The sequence below is a fragment of the Bos grunniens genome, chromosome 13 (genome assembly GCF_055505025.1).
Source record: "Bos grunniens cultivar Pamir isolate PY7600 chromosome 13, Bosgru_T2T1.0, whole genome shotgun sequence".
Taxonomy (NCBI): domain Eukaryota; kingdom Metazoa; phylum Chordata; class Mammalia; order Artiodactyla; family Bovidae; genus Bos; species Bos grunniens.
The window spans coordinates 44672925-44686496 of record NC_141177.1 but is presented as its reverse complement, the minus strand read 5'-3'; the positions used below and the strand labels follow the sequence as shown (position 1 = coordinate 44686496).

The window sequence follows — 13572 nt, the reverse complement described above, 5'->3', positions numbered from 1 at the left end:
CATTTTCTGTTGGGATATAACAGACATAAAATGCCTAACGTGCATCTAGGAGTATATTGCTCTATAAAACTCTGCTTGCTGTTGTCTGTGCCAGTCAGTTTGCAGATACCATAGCAAAATAACAAAAGCTGCAGACCGAGCAGCTTAAACAACAGAAATATTTTTCTCGAAGTTCCAGAGACTGATGGTCCAAGATCAAGATGCCAGCAGGGTCTGTGGCTGGTGAGAGCTCACCCTTGGGTTGCAGACAGCCACCTCTCGCTGAGCCCCAACAAGGCAGAGAGAGAGAGAAAGAATGAGGCTTGGGGAGTCTCTTCTGGCATACATGTGTACTAAGTCGCGTTAGTTGTGTCCAACTCTTTGCTATCCCATAGACTGTAGCCTGCCAGGCTCCTCTGCCCATGGAATTCTCCAGGTGAGAAGACTGGAGTGGGTTGCCATTCCCTTCTCCAGGGGATCATCCTGACCCAGGGATCTAACCTGTGTCTCTTATGTCACCTGCATTGGCAGGCAAGTTCTTTACCATTAATGCCACCTGGGAAGCCAATACCTCTACTAATTAGAGTATAAAGCACCACAACAGCAGGAGCTTTTGTCTGTTTTGTTCACAACTGTATTCTTAGTGCCTAAAATAGTGCCTGGCACATAGTAGGTGGCCAGTCAATATGGGCAGAATAAATGAATCAATGATGAAATTAAGTAAGCAGTTCCTCATCTGTTATTTTGCAAAGGGAATTCTGTTTTTATGAGTTTAATATATTTTAAAAAAGCTTCAAGTCATAGGGCAGCATTTCAATAATTGAAATGGAGATGAATACACAATAAAAACAGTGAAAATTCTTTCCATGTCATCCCCCTCCTTCCTCCAGAGGTGCACCCAATTAAGCTTGCTTGGTATCCTTTTCAAGACTTTTAAATCTAGTTACATATATATGTCTCAAATAGATATAAAGTTTTGTCTTATTTTAGATTTCAGTAAATAGCAAAGGGCAGGAATCTGTAGTCTTTATATAGTCAGATATATCATTTTTTCATGGCACTGGAGATTATGTCTGGCATAAGATCTTTATGGCCCTTACGTTCTTGTTTTTTAAGAGATGTTTTTCTCTTGGGAGCTTTTAGAATCTTCCTCTTCATCCTTATTGGCTAGAAAATTACCAGCATAGGTCTAGATGTGATTTTAAAGTTATCATGCTTGTGAAGTTATCGTGCTTAGCATTTTCTTTAAATCTCAAGATGCATGCTGTTTTTCAGTACAGATGAATTTTCTCTTCACATCTCTTTGATTATTTATTCCTTGCCATCTTCTCTAATCCTTCCCTCTGGACCTCCTATCAGAATTCCTCCTACATTTTCCCTACAGGGCTCTCGATTCAAATTTTTATATTTTTCATCTCGTTGTCTTTCATCCATGTGTTTTGGCTACTGAGAATTTGATAAAGAAGAAAGATAGTAAATAAAAACATTTGCTGGTCTGCTACATGGCTTATCTGCTCACATATATCTTTTGCAGGGTGTGTGTTATTCAAGAACACAGTCATCTCTTTATCACATAAAGACTTTATATCAGCTGGGGCTTCCCAGAGCTTGAAATTTATTTAAAATTATTTAAAATTTAAAATTTTAAAGCCAAACCCGTGGCTTGTTGAAATCCCAAGACCACCCCGAGATGCCTGTGAGTTCCAGGTGTGCTCAAATTCTGGTGACCTTCTTTCACTGGGGTCATTGCCTTGTTGCATCAAATATTTTTTTCCTTGTGCTTGTCCAGGGGAGAAATGATCCCTTCTTCAGTTTAAAAGTGGCCTTCTCCTAGAGCCTATTATACAGAGTGAAGTAAGACAGACAAAAACAAATATTGTATATTAATGCATATATATGGACTCTAGAAAGATGGTACCAATGAGCCTATTTGCAGGGCCACAGTGGAGACTAGACATACAGAACAGACTTGTGGACACAGTGGGGGAAGGAGAGAGTAGGATGAATGGAGAGAGCAGCATGGAAACATGTATATTACCACATGTAAATAGCCAGCCAGCGGGGATCTGCTGTATGACTCAGAGCTCAAATCGGTACTCTGTGACAACCGAGAGGGGTGGGATGGGATGGGAGGTAGGAGGGAGGTTCAAGAGGAAGGGGACATATGTATACCTATGGCTGATTCACATTGCTGTATGGCAGAAACCAACACAAAATTGTAAAGTAATTATCCTCCAATTAAAGATAAATAAATTTTTTAAAAAATGAAAGTGTTAGTCGCTCAGTCATGTCCGACTCTTTGCAACCCCATGGACTGCAGCCCACCAGGCTCCTCTGTCCGTGGGATTCTCCAGGCAAGAATACTAGAGTGGGTTGCCATTTCCTCCTCCAGGGGACCTTCCTGACCCGGGGATTGAACTCGGGTCTCCTGCACAGTGAGCAAATTCTTTACCATCTGAGTCACTCACACAAAACCTTGGAGGATATTACTAAAGAGCTGGGGAAAAAAAAGTGAAGTCACTCAGTTGTGTCCGACTCTTTGCAACCCTATGGTCTGCAGCCTACCAGGATCCTCCATCCATGGGATTTTCCAGGCAAGAGTCCTGGAGTAGGTTGCCATTTCCTTCTCCAGGGGATCCTCCAAACCCAGGGATCTAACCCGGGTCTCCCACATTGTAGGCAGTTGCTTTATGGTCTGAGCCACCAGGGAAATCCTAAACAGCTGGCGAGTCATTGTCTAATGGATCACACCACAAACAATTTAATCCTCCGTGTCTTCATTCCTTTTCTTCAAAGTCCTTTCCAAACACTCAGCTGCCTGGGGCTCCTCCATGACCTGCCCTTCCCACAGCACACGGAGTCCTCCCCTTGTCCTCCCTTTCCCCCAGAGTTTCCCCTCCACTAAGCAAGGTCACTCAGTGGCCTGTAGCTTATGCTCCTAAAAGAGCATCACAAAGCATTTCTACATCCAGGGCAGACAAAGAGCTTCTCCTAACAGGATCCATTCTCTTTAAAAGGCAGTTTGAGTTATAAGTCATATTTTGTTCTGTTTCACACAGCTAGAGATGCTATTATTATTCAATAATATTTTTAAAAATTTTTATTGAAATAAAGTTTGAAAGATTGAAGGCAAGAGGAGAAGGGGATGACCGAGGATGAGCTGCAGTCCATGGGGTCACAAAGAGTTGGACACGACTGAGTGACTGAGCAAAAACAATAACTGAATCATTTTAACATTTCAAACATGGCAAGGACCTTAACACTTTCTAGCAAAATAATTGTAGTTAATTACTCGTCTACAACTTGAGTCTGTTTTTTAACAACCTCCCACCAAGTCCATATTTGGTCTGCTAATACCATAAAGTACCACCATGCATGGCTGACACACAACTGGTTTATTGTGGCTTTTAGTTTTTCCCCAGAGAAGTAAAATCCATAGTGCTAGGTGACTGAGCAGTGATGAGGAGTAACTGTGCGAAGTGACGAAGAAACTCTGAGGTTCTCTAGTGACTGGGAGGAGGGTGTATCTCTTAGGAATTACATTTGATGGCAAACAATGATGACTTTAGAAAGTAGAGGCTTAGTTGTCTCATGTGACAGGAAACCTAGAGGTGGGCAGTTCAGACTAGTTCAGCATAGTGAGACATCTTCTGTGACCCAGGGCCCTTCTCTGTGCTTTTCCTTCCTTAGTGTATGACTCTGGTCCTTATAAGATGGCTGCAATAGCTCCAAGCATCACTTGCTTATATATTATTGGCCAGTAGTGTTTGCATGACTACACACAGCAGTGAGAGTCACTGGAGATTAAGTTTTTAGCTTTCATAGACTCTGATGTGGACGCAAGCAAAGAGTGTATGTGTGTGTTCAGTCGTGTCCGCCTCTTTGCAACCCTGTGGACTGTAGCTCACCAGGCTCCTCTGTCCATAGAATTTTCCAGGCAGGAATACTGGAGCAGGGGGCCATTTCCTACTCCAGGGAATCTTCCTGACTCAGAGATTAAACCTGTCTCTCTCGCGTTTCTTGCATTGGCAGGTGGATTCCTTACCACTGCACCATGAGGTGGGGGGTGGGATATAAATAGGATCAAGGTGAGCTGATGCCCAGGGTCTCCCACATGTAATGATGACTTCCAGGGACAAGGGGACACAGGAGAAAGCACGTGCTTTGGCAGAGAAGACAGATGTATTTGGAGGCATATTGAATTTGAGGTGTGGTTAGGATTATCCCAAGAGACTGGTGGTTGTATCTGCTCCAGGCTAGCCCATTTTACTATTTGTTTACGTAAAAGTGGCATAGCTGGAAACTCTTTAAGACACAGGTCTGCCCAGCCAGAATTTTCATCTCCTTGACCTTCATGACTATCAAACAATATACGCTGGACATGTAACTCAAAGTGGACCAACAAGCCTCATTTCTAAGGATTTGGGAGAGTATTGGCCAAAGGAAACATTTTTTACTTGGCCGTTGATATTTGGGATAGAAGTGGAGATGCTGGGAACCACTTGGCTACTATATGGCAAGATGGTGACGGGAGGGTGGCCCTGCATCTACCGGCTGGCCAGTGGACCCAATAAGATGGCATGAGGCCTGAGAAGGCAGATTCTCCTGGGCGCACGAGACTGGGTTGGTTCCTCCATGGTCTAGGACACCTGGCTTTCTTAGAGCAGCAATGTCAATATCAGAACAAATAAGGTTTCATTAGACATTTTGTAATTTCTTACAAATGTTTAACCATTTTTACAGAAGGCAGATTCCACGCAAGATTTGAGAAAAACAACATCCACAGTACATATTGCAGCATTGTTTTTAGCAAAACCTGGCAAAAATGTAAACAGCCAACAACAGTAAAATGGACTGGTGAATTATGGCATGTCCATGCGTGAGCATGTTATGTAAACTTTAAAAATTATGTGTCATATAGCCTTTAAAGATTATATGTCAAACAACTTTTAGTGACAATGGAAAATGCTTATGATAAAATGTTGATACAAAATCACATAAACAGTACTATTCTATTGCTATTTTTTCTAACAAGCCTTAATTTGCAGATAGAAGAGATTGGAATGAAATACATCAACATATAATAATGTTTTTCTCTGGTTGGTGAGATTATGCATAATTTCAATTTTCTTCTTTATCCTCCCTATATTTTCCAATGAGTTCCTACTTTCATGATCATGAAAAAACCCAACATCACTTGTTTAAAAAGATATGGTGTAAAAAGATACACCATATCTGGTTATCATTTCAAATCCATCCTTAACAGTAAACGGTCCTTCCCTTTTCTCAGCACATGGGGCATTCCACTGTGAATTTGATTTGAGTCTATATCCAAGGTCATCTTTGTTGCTGGATTATAGATTCCTCGAGGGTGGGGCCCCTGCCATGGTCCTTACTGATGCCGCACTGCCCTGAAATCTGATAGAGCCTTGAAATCTGACACAGCCTTGTTGAATTGAATTGCTGTGTGCAGCCCAAGCTGATGTAATTGAGTGCCACAGCGGCAAGAGAAGTAACAAGACAAAAAAGGGCCATGAAGTCCTATAGAGAAGGTGGTCCTGGGTAGGACGGGAGGGTGCTCTGCTTCCCCTTTGTGTTTCACTTTGGTCACCTGTGAAGTGGTGATGATGGTGGCACCTCTTTATGGCACGGATGTGAAGATTTCACGAGTGAGCAGAGGTGAGGTCCTCGTGGTGGTGCTGGGACCGCAGGAAGCATGCAGAAGCATTTGCTCTGACAGAGGCTCTGTCAGAGGCTGTTGTCAGCCACTGCTGGGGACGGCGCCCAGCACTCTGTGGCCGCGCACTTGAGCCTGTGTGCAGGCGCCTCTCACCTCCCATGTTCTGCTTTTCATCATCGCACTCCAAACTGCTTTACCCTCTGGGATCATAAACCCCCTGAAATTGGAGATTTATTAAACTGTACATTCCCTTCGATCCATTGCACCTGGCAGGTACTACATAAAGCCTGTTTAATTAGCTTTAAAATAATGTGTTTACTTTTCCTCCCAGGCACCTTAATTTTTCTTTTTAAATCACAGCATCCCTTAAACCTTAGTGTAAACGTTCTCTGCTCTCTGCAAGCCAGTTCCTAGAGAAAAGCACTCTTGGCTTCAAGACTCGGGAAACTGAACGAGAGGTCACTGGTCCAGGCACACAGCTGGGCACCAGGACAGACACACTTAAGCTGACATCCTCAGCTGAAATCCCCTCCCTGCTGTCCTGCCAGAAGTCAGCCTTCAGTGCAGAGAGGAAGGGCCACACTTTTTTCTTTCTTTTTTGGCTGCGCCGTGCAGCATGTGAGATCTTAGTTCCCTGGCCAGGGATCGAACCCATGCCCCCTGCATTACCAGCAGGAGTCACAACCACTGGACCACCAGGGAAGTCCCGGGTCACCCTTCTTGTTTCCCACTTCCAGTCACATCACAGAGGATGAACCACGTGCATGCACAGCTCCTGGGCACCCCGTAATGTTATTCTGAGCGAATATTATAAAAGCCATTCATGGCCCCAAGCTGCTCAGTCACCCTTGCCCAATTTTCTGGCAGGTTTGGAGGGAATAGAAGTCCACTTTTGATTTATTCTCAGTTTTAGGGTTGATAGAGGTGACCTTCAGAGCATCCACTGGGGAGACGCCCATGCCACCTTCCAGAGCCAGAACCAGGAGCTCCTTTGGTACCCAAGCTCCACACTAATTCATAGAGATCTCAAGATAGATCCCAAGGAGATGTCCATGAAGCACAGGCCCAGCCCTGAACTGGAATCCAGCCCCATTCACTCGGTGGCCCTGTTACATCAGGCAACCTCAGTTTGTTTGCTAGGTTAGAATGCTCTCCTCCAGCCTAGGGAGAGAAGTCAGCCTGCTGTGACTTGCTTTCTCCTCTCCTGGAGCAGCTAGGTGAGGATTCATATGTAAATGATGCCTAGCATTCTTTGAGTATAATGTGAGTGGGCAATAACCATGGGCTCTGTTGATTTAGAAGCCTCTGGAGAAAGCTTCTTGTTTAATCTGCTAATAAAAGTCCCACATTTGATCGCTTGATTGCAGGCTGCCTGTCATCACATGATGGTATTGGAGCGTATATCTCGTTGGCGCATGACTCACCAGCTGAATTGCCCACCACCGGATGTCACAATGATGCTGCTATTCAGAACATGAAGGATGCACCGCAGGGCTCAGAAAAGATTTTTTTTTTTTATATAAAAAGCCGTATTTGTAGTCCAAGCCCCTCCAGGAGGAGATGCCATGCTCTCTGTTTAGCCGGTGAGGCAGAGGAAACAAAAACCACGTTATGCCTAATATCCCTGAAGCCAAATTACAATATTTACCCCTGCATGGCAACTTGATGCACATAATTATCTGTGCATAGAAAAGAAAACGGAAGAAAAGGTTCAATGAACACCCACCTGGCTGTTGTGAATGATGTTGTTCCAACAGAAACAGAGGTTGAGGAGGAGGGCTTGGGGGGAGGGAAGGAAGCGTGGTCCTTGCACATCCTCTGATGAGGAAGGAGCAGAGTCGCCTGGAGCTGGAGGATCTCTGTTTCCATCCCAGCAGGGATGAGACAGCCATGTGGTTTCCTCCGTGAGCCGCTATCGATGTCCCCAGTGCTGCTCCATCACAGATCAGATGTAACAAGCTCCCAGACCACGCCGCAAGCTCAGGGAGCTTCCAGAGTCTCCCTGCAAAGGAAGAAGGAAGACCCCCACCATGGCCTTTGTGACCACCTCCAGTTCACATGGACCCAGTGCTGCACACCATGCAGCGGTCTGCTCACACCCATCGGCATCCAGCATTGATGCCTCTCTCCTGGTAGACTGACCACCTTCACTTGGGTCCAGGGTGCCCGGAGACCCAGAAGTGTGGACCGACTGATGGGTGTGGGGGTCTAGACACCCTGCCCTGTCTGCCCCACACCCACAATTCAGGCAACTCTGATGCCTCCCCAGAGCCCCCAGTGGAGTCAGAGCCCCTCCATGGGACTGGGCTGAGTGCTGCACACTGGTCCCCCTTCCCATTCCACGACCAGGTTTTTTTCCTGGAACGTTTCCTAGGAAACGGTTCACTTGAATTTCTGGGTCCTGGATGATGGGCTTGGGGAGCAGCCCCGCATGTCCTCTCACAGGAGACTCAGCTACTCTGGCCTCAGCTGATTAGAGGAAGGAGAAGGGTCTGACCCAGAGTAGCCTGTCAGTAGAATGGCTGCCCCAGGGAGTCTGCCTAACAGGACAGGTCCTAGATGTCATTTGGAGCCTTCTAGCCCATAGTGTGGAGAAGTTGATGGCACCCCACTCCAGTACTCTTGCCTGGAAAATCCCATGGACAGAGGAGCCTGATAGGCTGCAATCCATGGGGTCCCTAAGAGTTAGACATGACTGAGCGACTTCACTTTCACTTTTCACTTTTATGCATTGGAGAAGGAAATGGCAACCCACTCCAATGTTCTTGCCTGGAGAATCCCAGGGATGGGGGAGCCTGGTGGGCTTCCGTCTATGGGGTCACACAGAGTCAGACATGACTGAAGCGACTTCGCAGCAGCTGCAGCAGCCCATAGTGAGGAGTTTGGATGGGATGCAGTGGAGGGACCAAATAGAGGTTCAGCCTTTTTTCTGGTTGAGTTGAATTGAAGGGAGGGGGCTGGGAAGAGAGGGGTCAGCTTCGTGCTGCCTCCTGTGGGCAGGTGAGTGCCAGGACTCACAGGGAAGTGCAGGGATGGGGGGGGAGGGAGATGAGATTTCCAGTAACAACTTAAATTCACTTCTTTCGCTTTGCACCAGAACCCCACCCAGCGCTCAGGGGTGACTAGGAGAAGCAGGGCGTTGCCCCTGGGTGACAGCTTCACCATTACCTGGTCCCACCTCCATTCCGACAGGGGAATGATTTACCTACGCTCATGATGGCAAATCTGGGACTGGAAACCAAGTTTTAAGTTTTGATTGATTGATGATTGATTGGCAGTGCATGACACCACCTGTTTTCAGTTTCCCAGGGGGAAAACTCACATTGTTAGTAATACTCACATGGTCATTCTATCTCTTGCCACCGATACCTGCTCATACACGTTATGACCTTCCTTGGCTGCCTGCTAGAAATGCTCCACTGCAACATTATTGCCACCCAGAAATGTTTGAGTCCTCAGCTTTCCAATGCTCTCAAGGACAAAGCTGTGCTAAATCTCTGCCTCAGTCCTGGACAGTCTTTTCCCGGCTCCAGGGCAAGAATGTAGCAGGGCTGATATGTAATTTGTGGAGGAATTCCAGGTAAGCTGTGGATGGTTGAAGAGAAGGACACTGTCTCTGTCCTAAGGGTGGGGAAACTGAGGCAGTGGGGGAGGCTCAGGTGTCCAGGACGCATCATTCTACCCCTCTCTCCCACCACCTCGATTCCTAAGCTATGACTGAGCAAACAGCACTCTCTAGGTTTTAGCCCTCAGGTGATGCTGGTGGGCTGCTCCTTGGGCATTTAGTTTCTTCACACTGTCCAGGCATTCTGCCATGAAATGGAGGTCTCTCTTGATCTTCACTGGGGCTCTTCCTCCCCTCCTGCCCGTCACCCTCCTTCTTCCGAAAAGACCCAGTGCGCTCGCAGGGACCCTCTGTTAGACCTGCTGAGCTTGTCCCTTCATCTCAGCCTGTCGTCCAGCTCATCGCTGCCATCCCATTCCCGCTCACCTCCTAAGGCCAGGATATATCTCGCTTCCGCCCTGAGTATTCCCCCAGCAATTCCAGCACTTGCTGACTTTCTCCATGTATGCAGGTCTGTAGGCTTTATATCCAAGTTAAGAAATCTTTCATTAACAGAGAATAGACTGACTCAGATGAGTTCAAGTTAAGGAATAACAAAAGAAAGGTTGTATCTGGGAAAGCGATTCAAGAATACAGCAAGGAATAGACATGAATGGGCTTCAGGTTGGGTGTGAACTGAGAAGGGAGCTGGCAGCTCCTGAATCTCCAATTCCACCCTCTGCTCCCTCCTTATTTGCTACTCTCTGTTATTTTTACCCTATCTTTACTTCCCAACCTTCCTCTGAGCAATGCTGTCTCATGGCTTTGATGTGCAAATGGCCCCACACACGGTCCCCTGCCTGAAACTCATGCTTACTGGTGCCTACAGATGACCAGAAACCTTCCCCTCAATCTCTAAGCTCCAATTCCTGGGAAGAGAAGACTATGGTTGATTTGGTTCATTCTTTTGAACCAGGGCACAGAAGCCATGAGTCTGGCCAGCCAGTGGATTAGCCTCCCGTGGGTCAGGTATCCATCCTCACTCAATCAGTGGTGGTCCCAGAGATTAAGGTGACATGGTGCAATACCTGTTAATCTGGGGGTCCATGAATGGAGGCCTAGTTAAAGGCGTGTGTGCAGGGTAGGGGATAAATTGGCATCTTCAAGGCGACTTAAGTTCAGTTCCACAGAGTCTAGCGCTTAATGGTCCTTGTGACGCTTCAGTGTTTTATTCCTGCCTCCTTTATGAGATGGGCCCTGCTGGTTCATTGGCCAAACAATCCCTGTTCCATTTGACCCAAATTCTCCCAGGTTGTGGAGAGGATCAACAGAACTAATGTCTGTTTTAAATGTGAAATGTCAGCCTGAATATCGAATGAAGAGCAATTGATTAAGTGAATTAAGGCAGTACTGCACAACAGAAAACTGTTCTGCTATTAAAATGCAGTAGCAGAAGAATATTTATATGAAAGATGTTTAAGACATTGTTAATGGAAGCAAATGAATTCCAAACAGTGTAAACATCATGATTCTCTTTGTGAGCATGTGTACATACACACACATTCATCCTTGCACTTGAAAAGATGCTCACCAAAATATCAACAGTAATGTAACCTGGGTGATAAGATTATTGATGACATAAATTTTATCCTATTTGCTTGCTGCTGCTGCTGCTAAGTCACTTCAGTCGTGTCCGACTCTGTGTGACCCCATAGACGGCAGCCCATCAGGTTCCCCCGTCCCTGGGATTCTCCAGGCAAGAACACTGGAGTGGGTTGCCATTTCCTTCTCCAATGCATGAAAGTGAAAAGTGAAAGTGAAGTTGCTCAGTCGTGTCTGACTCTTAGTGACCCCATGGACTGCAACCTACCAGGATCCTCTGTCCATGGATTTTCCAGGCAAGAGTACTGGAGTGATGTGCCATTTCCGTCTCCGGCCTATTGCTTAGTTATATTTAAAATTTTTTTCTGCAATAAGCATTTATCACTTTGCAATAAGAGAAAGAAATAAAAGGATAAAAGGAATGTGTTAGTCACTCAGTCGTGTCTGAATCTTTGAGAGTCCAGTCCATTATAGTCTGCCAGGCTCCTCTGTCCATGGAATTCTCCAGGCAAGAACATTGGAGTGGGTAGCTGTTCCCTTCTCCAGGAGATCTTCCTGACCCAGGGATCAAAGCTGGGTCTCCTGCACTGCAGGCAGATTCTTTACCAGCTGAGCCACCAGGGAGTGTAATGCAAGGCTATAACCTCCTTAAAGAAGGCTGTTTTTTAGATTCCACTGCAATAAATAGTTTGGAGATCCCTTAAATCATATCTAGAAAGGTTGTCTATATATCCTTGTCTACAACTAAAAGTGTATGCATGTAAAAATCTGATTACGTGTCTAATTACACTGAATGGCTTTCTCAGGTTGAGCTTCCAAGGAGTCTAATTTATTTGGGAGGTGATCCCAGGAAGCACTGATAGGAGAGCAGAGAAGTGAGGCAGAGAAGGGGGAGAAGCCACAGCTGGTGTGTTCCTGAGCGCCCGAGGGGCCAGCCACTGGAGATCTGAGACGGGGAGAAGCTTGCTCAGAGCTGTCCTTCCCGAGGCGCAGGGGAGCTGGGGCGTTCATTGGTCCACTACTCCCCTCTGCCAGCGGGTTAAGATTGCTCCCAGTGGGCGTTTCTTCTGGCCTTCCAGCCTCCAGGGCCCAGGCAGAGAGGACTCCAGCAACCAGAAAAGGCTCTTAGTTCAGCATGCTGCTGCTGCTGCTAAGTCGCTTCAGTCGTGTCCGACTCTGTGCAACCCCATAGATGGCAGCCCACCAGGCTCCCCCATCCCTGGGATTCTCCAGGCAAGAACACTGGAGTGGGTTGCCATTATCTTCTCCAATGCATGAAAGTGAAAAGTGAAAGTGAAGTCGCTCAGTCGTGTCTGACTCTTAGCGACCCCATGGACTGCAGCCCACCAGGCTCCTCTGTCCATGGGATTTTCCAGGCAAGAGTACTGGAGTGGGGTGCCATTGCCTTCTCCGTAGTTCAGCATAGCCTCTTACAATTGGAAGGTGTTAAGTTGACATACACAAGAATGGTAAGAGTCCAGGGAATGTGGGCTGGGTACCAACAGCATCCATGCAATGGCATTCTGTCCCTTTAACAGCTCTGCCCTGCAGGGTCTTTCTTGAATTTCTGTGCTTGGGGAGGAGGGAGCAAAAAAGTCAAGATGAAGAAGGTCTACAGGGGAAATCCTATGACTGCGCTTATTGCTACCCTGTCCCCCACCAAAGGCCAAAATGTTCTTTTTGAAATCTGATCCTCCCTGGTGCTGCCGGGAATATTCAAAACAAAAGTTGTGAAATCCAGGTTTCAACAGGAACCCATTATAGCCAGTGAAATTGAGGAATGCACCAGGAAAACATGGTATCAGGACTTGGAGACATTTATTTGTGAGTTTGGCAGGTCTTTTTTATTTTTTATGATGTTTTTGGACTCTTCTGCATATAAGGCAGATTCCCTCAACCCAAGTCTATTAAATCCCTCGCCATTCATTTTATGATGTGTTTGAAATACCAAAGGCTGAGTTATTTGTTGATGATTTGTCCTTTTTTTGGACACCCCAGCTGGGGATGGTCCTTCCAAAAATAGAGTTGCTAACTTCTTGGATACCCGTGAGCATACTTGCTGACTACATCTGTGCACCAGGAAGAAGAAATATTTATTTACTGGGCCATGTGAATAGAGACAGAGTTCTGGGCCTTAGAAACTCTAGGAATAACATGAACTTGTAGAACTAGAATCACACACTCTTCATTTTACAGTCTAGGAAACTGAAGTCCCAAGTCACCCAGCAGGTGTAAGGGGGGAATTGGTGTGAAGCTTCCCCACCTCTTCCTGGGAAGTAGCCTGTGCACCAGGGCTGATTGGCGGCTTGTGCCGGTTGGGTTGGTAAATGACACTGATGCTCTAATTCCATGATTCATCCAAGTTGTCCAGTCACTTCCCGGCGTGGACTTTAACAGAATCTTCGTCTCCTTGGCCACTGAGTGCTCTGGCAGTGACGTCACTCTGTGCAGCTTTCCTGAGTGTTTTACTCTCAGATTCACCTTCTTTCTCTCCTTCAGGAAAAACTGCATGATCACTGAAGGATGTTGCCAGTCGGCTAGAACAAGTCATCCTGGGTTTTTCTGTAATTTTAAGATTTTTTTTTGGCGTGGACCATTTTTAAAGCCTTTATTGAATTTGTTACAATATTGTTTCTATTTTATGTTTTGATTTTTTTGACCACAAGGCGTGTAGGATCTTAGCTACCCCATCAGGGATTGAACCTGCTCCCCCTGCCTTGGGAGGTGAAGTCTTAACAACTTGTCACCAGGGAAGTCCCCCTTCTGT

General features: G+C 46.2%; 1 long non-coding RNA gene across 3 annotated transcripts in view; it reads left to right on the top strand.

The window, feature by feature from the left end:
• The window catches only part of LOC147360882 (uncharacterized), an 83342-nt gene that overhangs the window by 42045 nt on the left and 27725 nt on the right, over positions 1-13572 (top strand). The window contains exon 2 of one of the 3 annotated variants that reach the window (XR_015139454.1): positions 7027-7384. The exons of the other annotated variants lie outside the window; for them this stretch is intronic. This is a non-coding gene — a long non-coding RNA (uncharacterized LOC147360882). Of the gene's footprint in view, positions 1-7026; positions 7385-13572 lie in introns of those variants that run through there. 3 annotated transcript variants of the gene reach the window in all.